The sequence below is a fragment of the Acanthaster planci genome, linkage group LG01 (assembly GCF_054643075.1).
Source record: "Acanthaster planci isolate LZ-2023a linkage group LG01, COTS_SCS, whole genome shotgun sequence".
Taxonomy (NCBI): Eukaryota; Metazoa; Echinodermata; class Asteroidea; order Valvatida; family Acanthasteridae; genus Acanthaster; species Acanthaster planci.
Window position 1 is genome coordinate 36,904,985 of NC_141777.1, and position 13,904 is coordinate 36,918,888.

Genomic DNA, 13,904 nt, shown 5'->3' on the forward strand with positions numbered 1-13,904 from the left:
CAGAATTTGGTCTGCGGATGCGTTTGTCCCCAAATGTTGGTTCAACAGAAAGAGGCTAATGAAGCTTCTATTAAGAGCCAAATTTGAGGTGCCACAACCAGTTTTAACATCTCGACATACATAAAACAATGTGGACTCTGTAAGCTGAAAAAAAATCAACTAAAAAATGTAATTCTAGTCAACAGTTATTTGACACAATGTTTTTCGTAAGACTTGCAACCATTCTCGACTTTATTGATTTGCCCAGATTCGTTTGTTACCTTGATAAAAAGTCCATCAATTCACAACCGGTCCACAGGCCAGAGCATTTATCATCGAATGGCACCTCACAGGAAATGAATCTTATATACTGACGGTCGATAGACAAGTTATCACAATTTGTCCATCTTCCAATCGTCGCTCCATCTACTGACGTTAGATATTGACGAGAATTCATAATACGTGTACGTCAATACATGTATATGTATATTTACATAAAATCCCATTAAGCTACCAGTAACCGCAAATAGATCTTTTTTTATACATTATCTAAAATCTTCACTGTTACCAATTTGTCATGATATAAACCAGACCTGCCACAAGGAATCGTTTCGTGTATAACCAAAAAAACTATTGAAAGTATATTAATCGGCTTTGGCGGGACTTATCCGGCTGTGGCAACTGATCGGCAGCTGCTTGCATTTCAACAACTTGACGGACACGAGTTTTTGACGAGTGACCGGAGAGGGGACTTGACAGAAACCCATTTGGAAAAAAAAATCACAAAACGGATTTCTGGGAAGAACATCTATCGGCTTTAATCATCATCGTACCATTCCCTTCCCGTATACAAAGGAAAGTGATTTGATTATCTTGACTTCGGTTCTCGATTTCAATTCAAACATTTTGCATATCGAAAATTATTTTGTCACGCAGACAGTGTGACCGGTGTTCCCAAACACATTTCTTTCTTTTTTTAATAGCGACTGAACCTCGCTAGTGATGCAATACGGGCGTTTTACAATAGTGCGCCTCCAAGAGTTTGCAATGCGTTCACCAATCACAAGGCGCGAAATCTGTCGACCCTTTCCAAACGCGCATTGGGTCAACAGATCTTGGACTCGGGACCTGAAATTTCTGCCCCGTGTCCAGTCTTGCTACATATTTGTTCAGTTTTGTACAAACTCAGTCTCGCGTTGAAGCCCTCAAGTGTTCCTGCATTACGTCACTGAGCTATAACCAATTATAATGAAACTCCTTCAAAACAAAAACAAGTAAAAAAATCGGATGCCCTTTAAACCCGAACTCGTTTTAATTCCTCCAAATAACCCGTTTCTAACACTGAACTAGCCCACTAGATGTTCTTTTGCCTAGCCAAGTCAGAAATCCACTTTTTTTTCACTCTTTGAGTCCGAAGGTGTCTCATCCTTCAGTCGAGTGACCTGTCTGTACATTATAGGCTACTGGGGGATCACCCGCCCTCCACGAGACGCACCAATGATACAAAGTCTTTGCGCATTCACATTTCTTTTTCTCATACAAAAGACAATAAGCCAAAAACAAGTAACCAGCTTAGTTATTGTTGCTTGACGAACGATAATCTTTCGCTAAACAAATTTTTCCAATACCTTTTCCCCAATAATTTTCGGCGACACGCTTGGCTTCCAATGACTCCAATTACCGGCACTTATTAGCTACCGTGTATTACAAGCAATTAAATTATTATTGCACATGCTAACGATTCATCAAAATATCGCAAGTTCCTGCCCAGCATGTAGTTAACACTTCGTCGTTTCCAACAGTCCATAGGCTTACGACAGCCTAGCCGAAGATGCTAATAATGACGATCGCGATAATGATGATGGCCGTGATGACCTCCGCTCCGTAAGACACTTCTTAATTCATTTTGACGGTGATAATTTTGTCGATTCGGTTGAGCCAACAGGCGGCAAGGGGCCCTCTTCCATCCAGCGCCCGTCCTGCGGCACTCCAGAGACTTGAAGCAGACGAGCCTGACAATTTTTTACACTATTAACATTACTGGGCTGCTGGCTGTTATTTCCCGAGTGACCAGGCCGGGGCAGGCGGCAAGATCCCAATGTTGGACTTACCAGATTGCTGTTTTTATTGACGTGTTCCGGTGGGTTTTGTATCTGTGACGTGTGTGTGTGTGTGCCGACCGCGGTGCTGATCAAGCCAGTAAACCCAGCCGCGAGTTGGCGGGACAGCGGAGAGGTATCTGACCGGTCACACGAATGCGGGGAGGTCCACTGTAGGAACGGGAACCTCCGAAGTTGGGGGCACAGTGGGGGAAACGACACTTTTGCCGTCTTTGACCACGGACAAAGACTATACGCGATGTAATGTATGGGTGAAATTTTATGTTTTCCGAGCAGACATCGTTGGGCATCAAACCTTTCTCAAAATGTGTATTCACTTTCAAGAACTAACAGAATAAAGTGAAATTAAGTATTGAAATTAACAAGTTCATCAAATACCAACTGATAGGACGCGATTAGGGCTCCTGTGGGAAACTTATTTGGTGGTGGCAGCGGCGAGTATCCAGTAGGGGAGGGGGGAGGTGGGGCAGGGGGCAACTTGCCCCCTGACGGATTTTGTTTAAATTTATCTTATCTTATTTTCAACTGAAAATACATCATAGGTGAGTAGGAGAGAAACTCCTATTTATTTATCAAATAAAGAGGAAATGTTTTTTCTCATGTTGAATGAGCCCGAAAGTGCATTCGTTTTAAATATGCCCCCCACCCGACATCAAAAGCTGTATACGCAACTGGGTGGTGGCTGATAGGGGGAACACTGACATATATCGATGATCTTTTGTTGTCATTTATTTACTGAATGTTAAAATTTGTAAGTAAATCTTGTTAATTTCAAATAAAAAAAGACACAATTTTCAATTACGACCAAAAGCATCCCTACGAACCGCCCTGCATATTTCGTCCCCAACATCATGCAATTCTTCAATTGATTGGTTTTTCCATCCATTGTTGTCCGCTCTTTGCAAGTCAGCTGGTTAAAAACAGGTAAGGAACTTAGGGCCAAGGGAGGCGACACTTTCCGGCCGGATCATCAATACTTGAAATTTCTGCGCAATATGCCCAGGATCATTGATGTCTGGACGGACATTCATGACCGGTACTTCTTTTAAGCCCGATCGAGGCCGTCAAATTTAAACAGTATATATGCACTGCCCCCAAAGTTGATTAGTGGCTTCCCCTATGTATGTCCTTGTCCGCCGTCTCTTTAGGGGTTTGGACGGGGGTCCCGCTTCAGCAGGTCCCTTGGCGAAGCAAACGACAGGTGTCTGAATTGCTCACTCGAAAGCAATCAATTAACACCACTGAAGTGACCTCATGAAACTTGTTCCCCAAAGATCTCTCTGCATTGTAAAAAAGGGCTCGATTAGTTTGCATCAATATTGTTGGATTCTTCGTGAAGAGTCAATGAATGCTCGAGCATGACCCTTTCCTGGCCTGAATCACGCATGAGTAAAACTGTCAGATTTATTTTGCATGTTCCCCAGATCTGATTTATTTTGCATGTTCCCCAAAAAGATGAAAAGTAGACATGGCCAGCAAAAACAAATATTAGAAAAACGAAAACGAAAAACACCTATTGTCCTGTATTCAGCATTGCAAGCAACGTTTCCCGATAGCCACAGTAATGTGAAGAGAAAACCGGGGCAAGGGCCGATCGGGGAGGGGGTATACCCCCTCCCCCAGAAAGGTGCTTTAAGCATTGATGAAAGAAAGGTTATTTTCCCATCCACCCCTTACCCCTAAAAATGGCCCTAAAGTGTAAACGAAAGAAATTCCCAGTTTGTTTAGCCCCGTCCCAAAAAAAAAAAATTACCACCTATAAAAATTTGTTTTGACCCCATGAAATTCGACATTTCTGGAAATCAGGGTAGTTTAGAGCCAAAACCAGTCTTGAACTTCGAATACACGCGGATCCGATACTTTTGTAACCGCTTGTCACAATCTGAAAACTCGTATCTCTCTTCTTAATTCACACCCCCCCCCCAATCCTGGAGGTCATTGCCTCAAAGCTTGACAATTTTCATCTGCCTCAGCTATAATTCCCCTACCCGGTTCATTTTGTTTCCTGTAAATAATGCATATCTGCATGTTCGATTATACATGTATGCCTTTGTGCCGATTCCGCAACATCGACAGTAAATTAAACAAACAGGTATTGGGCCTACGGGCGCTGGGTCTGTCCCCAAGTGAAGTCAGTCCGAATTATGCGAACACGGACGGGCACAATCAGAGACACGGCTGGAAGTGCGGCGCGGGTCCCGGTGTAACCCCCCCCCGCTCGTGAAATGCGCGAGGCTATCTTATTAGCAGAAAATGTGTTGCGAGGAGTCGGCTGAAATAAAAGGCGACAGCCCAAATCGCTGCTTAACAAGTTATACACTTTTTGCAAACACGGGGACCAGGCCTGCCCGCCTTGTGGATATTTTCTCCACGACTTCCTCTTCCTGCGACGAATTAGAACTAAATGCTGCCCATTACCGCATTCAAAACCTCGCAATGTTGGCCAGTCTTTTCGTCTCTCGCTTCTCTGGGCGCTGTACTTAGACCTCTCATTACTCAATAATCGAGTTGTTGAGAGCACACGTGCCTCTAATTGTAGAGGAGTTGCCGAGGGTACAGAGAAAGGGGGTGAGGTGTTCGAAGCTGGTTTTGCAATCTCCGTGAAGGATTAAGTTGTCGTACTTCGGTACTTCGCGGTTCCGCTCGCGTGCTCCCACTTCAACGTCGCACGTGGACAGGGTCAGCTGTCTTCATTTCACGGTAGCACCTCCTTTGCCGGTACATGCCGCTCGACTTCCCCGCACGGTCTTCAAGATATACATCATTGATGCCATAATTCACAATGTTTTGTAAAATTTATGAAGGGGATCTGAGATTTACTTGCGCCAACGGTTCGGGCAAAGTGATACGCATGTATTGTTTAGGCGCTGCCCCAGCGTAAAATTTGGTTAAGTGCACGTGATTAAAGAAAAGAGTGCCTACCAGCCACGTGTTATTGGTGAGGTACACGTCCTTATATCAAAAACATAGGTCTACGGCAAAAACCAAGTAAGGCGGAACTGTGCTGTGCTGATCTGAGCACAGCTTTACCTCCTTTTTGGCGTTGAGTCTCAGATTCGGGAATTATTTTACCCCCCGGCTGAGACCAATAGGTTAAATGTAGATCTATTGTTGGTGGGGAAAAGATTGAAGTGAAGGCTTGGGCTATAGTTTCCCACAACAACCGGCTTGAGTTGAGGCCCAAGAAGACATGGAACCAAAATTCTGAAGGTCTATATTAAAGCACATTGTTACGCACTTTACAACGCCACATGCCCCCCCCACCCCAGTTTTCCAGGAACTTTTGTTCGCCATAATAGGGGGCCAGGGGTGCAACTATTTTATTTCTTCATCAAAATTTAACATCTCGTCATCATAGCGTTATATTCATCATCATAGCATTATATCGTTTTAAAAGTTTCAAAAGTGAAAAGGCACAAAATTTGCTTCTGTAGAACGTTACAAGTCCAGATAATGACGGTGAACTCTGATGGTCTATGATTGGCTGGAAGTTATATCTTTGCGTGAGGCTAACTGTGAAGCGTGGCCAATGATATGCGAGAGGTGCAGATAAGTACTTGGCAAGTCCAAACCTTCCCCAGTGCTTCCGTACTGCGTGCGTCCACGATTGGCCCAATCTCTGAGGGTGGAGCCAGAACAGCGCGCGCTGCAAGATTAGCGGCTTAAGTTTTATGCATAAGGTCACGGACAAAAGGATAATCGTGGAACAGGAAGAAAAGCAGCATCTCGTTCGGTTTACTTTCCTTCCGAAGGTTGTAAACCTGACGTAATGCGTCTTAAGTGAATGAAATCTAAATAAAGCCTTGGAAATGGGAAATGCGTGGCCTCGATCGAGAGAACAACTGCCCATGAGTCACCGACCGAAAAGTTTGAGCCGCGATCCTTTGTTCCCTGATTGCACGGGGGAATTCCTACTCCATTGGTGATTTCCTGCGTACTGTTGTTGTTTACTTAAGCTTGGCTGACCATTTCTCTGGTCATCATTGTGTCAAGTGTCAGGGAATTATGACGGCCCGTTTATACAGTCTTGGGTCATTCATTCACAGGGCTTGACCACAACTGGGCTTCGCCCTTGGCACCGGACTTTCTTGGAAGCGGGGTGAAAAGGTGACAGCGCCATCGCGCGTTGACATACCAAGCCCGCATTCTTCAGTGTTGACAACGTCACAAATTGCGATCATGTTTTAATTACACGCAAAACGAGAATGCATAGCCTTGACCGCCAGCCGTCAGTTTGGTAGTGGTGTACGTGTGACCTGGCACGAACGGACTGTGGTAACTTAACATTCTTGATTTTTTTTTTTCCATTCTTTTACCGTGGTGAGGTCAAAAGCATGTTTTTGTCCTTTAACGAGCGATTGATTATTAGAGCGAAAGTGCACGCAAACGCCAATCTTTGTGCTGGGAATTCGCGACATTCGCCAGTGTTGGAATGTGTTGAATGTGTGAATTTGCAGCCGAAATTAAACTTTGATCAGACGTCATAATTTCTCGTTCGTCTTCGATTCGCTGAGCAGATTTTACTGTCACAGCGAAGGTTCTCATTTCTAACTTGACATCTGTTGTGACCTAATGTTCGCTTCATGGCCTAAACCTCCCCTAATTTGGATTGAAACATGCAAGTTCGATTAATAAACGAGGCACTTTCACATTATTCCACAAATCTGCCAACTCTGAAGACAAAATGCCCCGGCACTCATTGATTAATCAATGCACATAGCTAAAGCATGTGGGAACAAAATGGGAACCCATGTTTTATCTTGTTCTCCGAATATATCATATCATGGACTCTGGAGGTGTTTTCCTACCTCCATGATCATATTCAGTATACCGGTACTCTGTGAAATGGGGTGATGTCAGACTATGTGGGGTTCCAGACGTCACTTGCACTTGTTACATGTGGCTCGAAATATTTAGATATAATTTATTGCAAATTTTAAATCATTGTAACGAATTCGTATCGAACTTTTATTTCGTCGCTGTAATTTCTTTACCCTCAGGTTCCCAAAATGAAAAGTTTTACCTCACTTTCAATTCAAGATGACCGACACGTGAAAACAGTCCAGTGACGTAAGACGAGCCTTTGTATTAGCGAGGGTATAATCGACGAAAGGGATTTCTCCCCGCCCGCCTACCCCGCATTATACTTACCACCCCATAGCCGAGAACTGCGTGCACTATGTCCACTCCCACTCAATAATAGATGAAGACATCTCCTACAGGAGACAGCCCCTTCTTGAAGCCGTGACAGCCGGGCATTTCCTTAACGTCCCCAGTGTTGGAAGGGAATGCATGCAGGGGGGCTGGGGTTAAGAGCCTCCAGCGGATGTTGTTATCAATATGATAAATATTTTGTGGGCGCAATTAACGAGTCAGACCTGGGTGGTATTTAATGTGCATGATGCATGCGCCTGGATTACCAGCACCTGTCTGCCCATAACCAGTCAGAAATCTTGGGTCAGATGTTCTAAATCAATTCTGATGTTCTGACTTTATTCTGTGTGACGGGATGCTGTGTGCCTTGTCTGGAGCCATTTATTAATCAGTTGAATTAGTTAGTTAGAAACCTGCCTTTGATCGACACGTGGCGAATAGGGCCAGCGATTTCTAACTGAATTAGAAATAATTGCAATACTGCCATCAAAATGTTGCACTCTCTTCATTTTCGAGCGCCTCGTGAATCTCTCGTTCGTTTTCTTTGAAATACAGAGAAAACATTTAGGACAATGGTTGAGATTTCTTTTGATTTGTTTTGTTGAGTGCATTGTGACAGACAGCCAAAACACTAATTTACCACAGACACGTCAGAATTACTTTTTTCTACTTGAAAGTGCAACCCCTTCCCGCCCCTCCCCAAAACGCCCCTCCCCCAAACGCCCCTCCCCTAAATGCCCCTCCCCTAAACGCCACTCCCCAAGCACCTGACGTGCATATACTTTTGGGCAGTCTCAAACGCCTCAAACGCCTCGCCTGTTTGTTCCAACTTCGAATTCCAATCTCGAAAATGGGCCAAAATAACCTCCGTCGTTATTATCGCATATGTTAGTGTTTTCACAATTACTCTGTTATATGACATGGCTTAATGGTTTCTTCCTAGCAGGGTTTCATATCCTCATAGTATACTATAAATAGTATTATAATTGAGACATCTGTTAAGCAATCGGACTTTGACGGACAGGTGGTATTGAAATTAACTTCCTTGTCAGTTCTGTCGGCTGATTCCGGTAACATTTGGCGAATTTGGGCAGAATTCACCCAAAAGTTTATAGTACATGTATTTTATCCAACTTAGAACTAATCACCCGTTTTCGAGTGTGAGGAACATGTGTAGTTGAATATTTAACAATGTTTAAGGAAGGTGGTGACCCCCCCCCTTGAAAAAAGAGAGACAGACAACCCGAGAGACAAGTAAAAAATTAATTCCTGTCTAACTGATGCATTGATAAAAACTGATCAAAACAACAGATGAACCCCTCGGACAATAACCGGTGATTGGTATTTGATAACTGGATTGCGACACCCGTCGTAATTACACCTTAGAAGATTTTTGTTGTGTCGTATCGACACCTCACGAGATTTTTGCTGTGCTTGTTTAATATACATTTTTTTCACCCAACTTGATTGAAGTGACAAGACAAAAAAGTACAATTAATCTTTAAAACAAGGCGCTGCTACTGAGTGGCTGAAGACTAAAGGCCTGGGGGTACGGTGCCGCGGTGGTTGTACATAATTCAGCGGACGATTGAAGCTGCCAAATCGACTCAGATCAGGCCCTCGTCCAGATAACACATCCCCCTCAAACAAAGGGTCCCGGCGTTTCCATTACGGCATTATCAAGTTTACTTACGGCCAATGGATACATTGATGTCAAACCAAGCGGAAAGGTTACCCACAGGAAAAAAGAAGGAAAATGAATAATTCTCATCCACAGATATAATTTAGTCTTAAGTTTTGACCGGCCTGCGCATTGTGTTTATGTGGTATGAAATATCCATGTTGGATACGCGTTGGCCATGGGGTCAATAGTCGCTCAGACTTTGACTCCGGTTCAACATGCAGGCGTTTGTGGGGACGCTCGAGGGCGTCTTAGAAATCTTGCATTTTACGCCGACATATACCTCCCGTATCAAAAGCTTTATGACGCCACATGCAATTGCCACCGAAAACACTCGAAAAGCCCCAGCCTGATCAACGGGGCATGCTGACTTTTATTTCCCTCCTTCCGTTACCCCCGAATTACAACTTCATCATCACCGAGTAAGCGGGAATATGCAATCAGCCTTTCGTCAATAAAGAAAAATTCTGTAATTGCAAAACTGTCTGCCTTGCGCTGTTTACTCGTGGAAAAATAATGACCGGGAATTCATGCATCTTAATTGGCCCGTCATTTCTGGTTGGGAGTCCCGGGCCGTTCCGGGCGTCATCATTTGAATACCATCGCCTTTCATGTACACAACAATCCACTGCGGGATTTCAGCCCCAAAAGGCTCGCCGTAAGCCATGGCCCATGTATAAATTCGCCCATGTTACTTTCCGCGATTGTGGAGTTGAAGCGTAACGTTCCCCGGAGTCCACGCTTCTTCTCATTTCGGCATTATGCAAACAACTTCTTTCTCCCCCATCAGCGTAAAAAAAAACCCGAGACGGTTACCGTGTATACACACAAGAGTGTAATCGACGTTGTGTATCGCGCAGAATCGGAGGACGTCTCATAAATTCCATTGCCGTCGCTTTATAAATCTGTCTAGATCCCCCCTCCGTGTCTCTCTTGAGACGCGGAGGCTGTCTAGAGATCGCCTTCAGGCCTGTATTTAAAGAAGTCCGCTGCCAACACAGATCACAACAGCAAACATTTTCTTAGCCATGCTTTCTTTACCTTGCTAGTTGGAGTGGAGTTTGTGGGTTCCCGGTCAGTGACCTGGAGGAGTTTTCCAGTTTAGTTGGACTTTGTCTGCTCTGTAAATTCAGCTCACAGGATGCTGCTCAGGGAGCGTTGTCTGGACATAGGCCACAACAGATCGTGTTTTTATGCATTACCTGTTGAGCCTTTGATCAATACCAGGCATCTCTGAATAAGATGACGCAAATGGAGAGTAATGTATGAATTGCTGAATACTTTTAGTCAAGTCGGCCGAAAATGCCACTGTGATAATAACCTCTGAAATTAAAGAAAGGACGCGAAAATATGTAACCTTTAAGTGAAAACTATGCCGTGTTTTACCTTGTGCATGAGGGTCTGTACAGAATAATGAAGGTGTATTATGAATCGCGGGCGAAAAGCGATCGATGAGGGGCCAGCCGTCGAAAGTGAAAATTAGACGGTGCGCGCGTGGGAGACCGTCCCGCGCTCCAATCGTGGAGTGTTTGCCCTGTGATTGAGTTGCTGTACCTCTCTGCGAGGAGGGAAATCTTCTCGTGAACGGAGGTCCTAAAGCGACGGGGTAAATATCCTACAGGCATCCCAGGGTACGGTGCCCAGTGATACTGTCAAGGTCAGGAAGTCGCCGTCACTTTCATCTCGCGGAGATGAAAAGCAAAATGAGATTGCCCGTAGCCGTTTCCCCGGGCACCCCGCCGAAGTAATTGCGCAAGGTTGTCCCAGGCGAAGAAAAGACAGGAGGACTCCAAGGTATAACTTCCAATCTGGGCAATGGCTTTCGGGCAGGAAACAGCCAGTGACACTTTTACGGCTGGGGACATGTGACAGGTACCCCTATAGATGCGCACCTGTTAATCAACTTGATGACCCACTCACGTACCGGGCAAATCATCTTTCCGCGCTATCCCATCTCTCTTTGTACCGCCAATTCAAGCGAGGTTCTATGGCGGCTTTTTCACACCGTCCACCGCTAGGGAGACAGCGTCACTTCTCGTAGCCAGGCGGGATGCATTTGGACTTGATCCCTTCTTTTAGAAGCCAATATAACCGTATGGATTATTTTCCATTTCTCCCTACTTTTTCTTATACAGGTTTGCCTGTATGATTAGTATTTCGCCGTGGCACCGCGGGTCCCGGTTGGCCCGTTTTCGTCCATCCCCTGCAAGAAATCTGATTAGATTGAGAAGTTTTGGAAGATTGGAACTCTTCTAAGGAAATTGCTTGCATGTGCATTTACTACCGTAACTCGTGCCAATATCAGCATCTGGGTCCATCAAGGCTGTTCCCCCTCTCAAGTTCGACTCTAAAATTGTTCTCAGCATTGAAATGGTCTATCATGACTCATCCTTTTCCATGTCCATATTTCTGTTCTACAGAGGTCTGTGTTACTGCAGCCTAAGCCGCAGAGTAATCGCTTATTACAAGACCGCGGTGAAGACAGACTTGGAAAACAATCACCCTTCGAGAAGTTTTTCTGCAGTGAATTATTTTGCTATTTCTGTCTTTTCCATTTCTTTTTTTTCTCCTCTTTTTCTGATTTCTTTTTCTGTTTCTGACGTCATTTTCTGCCCCCAAAAGAGTTGATTGTCTTTTGCCCAACTTGCTTTCCATTGTTTGTGATGACGTAAGGTTTGTAACTTCTGATTGGAAAGTGCACACGACTGGATGTATTTCGAGGCAAAAAAATACACAAAATAGAGAGCAGCGGGAATGGTAGAAACATGTCTTCTTCACCACCTTCATCATTCAACTGTTCCACAGTGACATGTTTCTAACGAGATACAGTGCACATGCATATTATACTTGCTTTTCAAAGCGGGTGCGTAGATGGGTGAAAACGATACGTTAATCACGACTGATTGTGAAATTATAAATTCTAAGTATCTGTCTGAGGCCGGCTGCTCGTCACACTCTTTTAGTAATTAATCCTATCAAAGAGTTGCGTGCCATATTACAGCAAGGTCATTGGATCAATTGAGATGTCGTTTTTCACAGATCATTACCGGTAAGTTAATCCACTTTCTACGTTGTTTTCCATCAGGTACGCTCCTGCTTACTTGGAATGTTGCAACTGGCGTCGTTTTGTTTCCCAAAAGGGGACTAAAGACCGGTCCATACGTGCTGCCATCAGAAATTCTGATTTCCTGGTCAGCAAGGCTCCTCAGTTATCTTTGCCATTGGTAATCTTTGATAGTCTTTTCTATGCTACCTGTATTGTGGACGCGTTGAATATAGATTGCAAAGTGCTAACAAGGCAGGTTGAAATGATTCCTTTCGGAATCGGTAGAGTAAGGGGCACGCCATAGCCCACATACCAGCCCATCGGCTTGGTAGTTTGCGTGGGACTTTGTCGCGTCTTTGTCTTTTGAATTGCACGTTCTTTCCAGTTTCCAACAACCCTGTATAATTTTGTTGCGGAAGTACACGTTCATGTATATGGCTCAAGATGGATACAGGTGCTTATTTCTCACCTTTAGGATCACTCGACACAAGCGTCCATCCAAATGAGATCACCTGCCTCACTTTTGAACGGCATCTTCGTTGACGGAGTTGGCAGCAAAACCTTCAATGCATAAAATCTCAAGATTAAAAGCATTCGGCAGCGAGTGCCATGTGAAAATATCTGTCGAATGTTGAATTAGCAGAATAAAACAACTGATATTTTCGTTGAGAAATTGATACATCCACAGACATTCAAGGGTGAGCTGAATATACGTTCCTCTTTTCTTAAGAGAAATATCCCAAAGGATACTAAATGCGACTTTGTCATTTATCTTCGAGTTAAAGTGTTCCTTGCTCTAGAGATGTAGATGAGGCGACACGGTCCAGAGCGCTGCCCCTCCCGGTGCATGCCGGGACAGCTACCGGGACAAGAAAGGGGCCACTTTTCGGAGTTCAGTGACACCGTCTCGCACTTTGCCCCCTCCCCTCCTCCCCCTCCTTCGCCAGACTGGAACGGATGCGGCAATTGAGGGGTAACATCCGGGCACCTGCTCCGGGCCCCGGCGAATATGACACAACTTTTACTGAAGAACTGAGCTGAGAAAAGGCAAGAGAGGAAGGCCTATGGGCTTTGCCCCGGTTGACGGCCAGAGAGTTTTTTTTCTCCGAAAATATGTGCCTCCCCTAAATAGTCAGGCCACTTTTCAGATCAAATCTGAGAAGGGCCTTTGGGACACTGACATTTTGTGTATGGTTTGGTAAATTATGGGAATTTACAAGACCGATATTAAACCCTATAATACATGTGTAGTTTGTTGTGTGGATGAGAGACAATCATTTCCGGTTCGCTATTGTATTGTTCTTATTTTACATCGACAACAATGTTTTTGTCCGAACACTCATTCCATGCCACAAGTATGCTGAAGAAAGTTTATGTAATGTACATAAAGGCCACCAGGAAAGGATCTCACAAAACACCATTTGAACGCTGCCATAACATTGAAAATTAGTTCAATATTGAGCAATGCAGTATGACAGGCTAATGAATCACCGGTGTTAAAAACTTTAACCGTCGAGGCTCTGAAGGGAGCTCAACGTATCTAGCTGTCTTTACTCCAACCGTACTCAAGCAGAATGATGAGAATGGTTATGTCGTTCTCTGGAGATGGTCACAACAGGCTTCTTGACATTCCTCCACTTTCCTCCGAAGCTTACGGTGCAACTGCGCGTTGTTTAAACAATTATTTTCGTTTTAGCATACAAAGTTTTTGGGTCTGTTTGCTGCCGGCGGTAGGTATACATGTAATGCATCGTCAAATTATGACAATCTGTAACACAGGTTTAGAAATATATATTTCAAGAATCACGCTTGTCCTCAACACAGCCCTGGACTTCCCGAGGAACTGATCTGTCTTTCTACGCTCTCGACTTCTTTGGATCTTGTCCTCAAAACGGTATACCGAATGAAATGGCGAATGGCAGAT

General features: G+C 44.3%; 1 protein-coding gene across 1 annotated transcript in view; it reads left to right on the forward strand.

Moving 5' to 3' along the window:
* Nucleotides 1-6,278: 6,278 nt before the first annotated feature.
* acss1 (acyl-CoA synthetase short chain family member 1) overlaps nt 6,279-13,904 on the forward strand; it is a 44,717-nt gene continuing 37,091 nt past the window's right edge. Inside the window, exon 1 of the mRNA XM_087137738.1 lies at nt 6,279-6,374. The gene's annotated coding sequence lies outside the window, so the exon portion shown is untranslated. The remainder of the gene's footprint in view (nt 6,375-13,904) is intronic.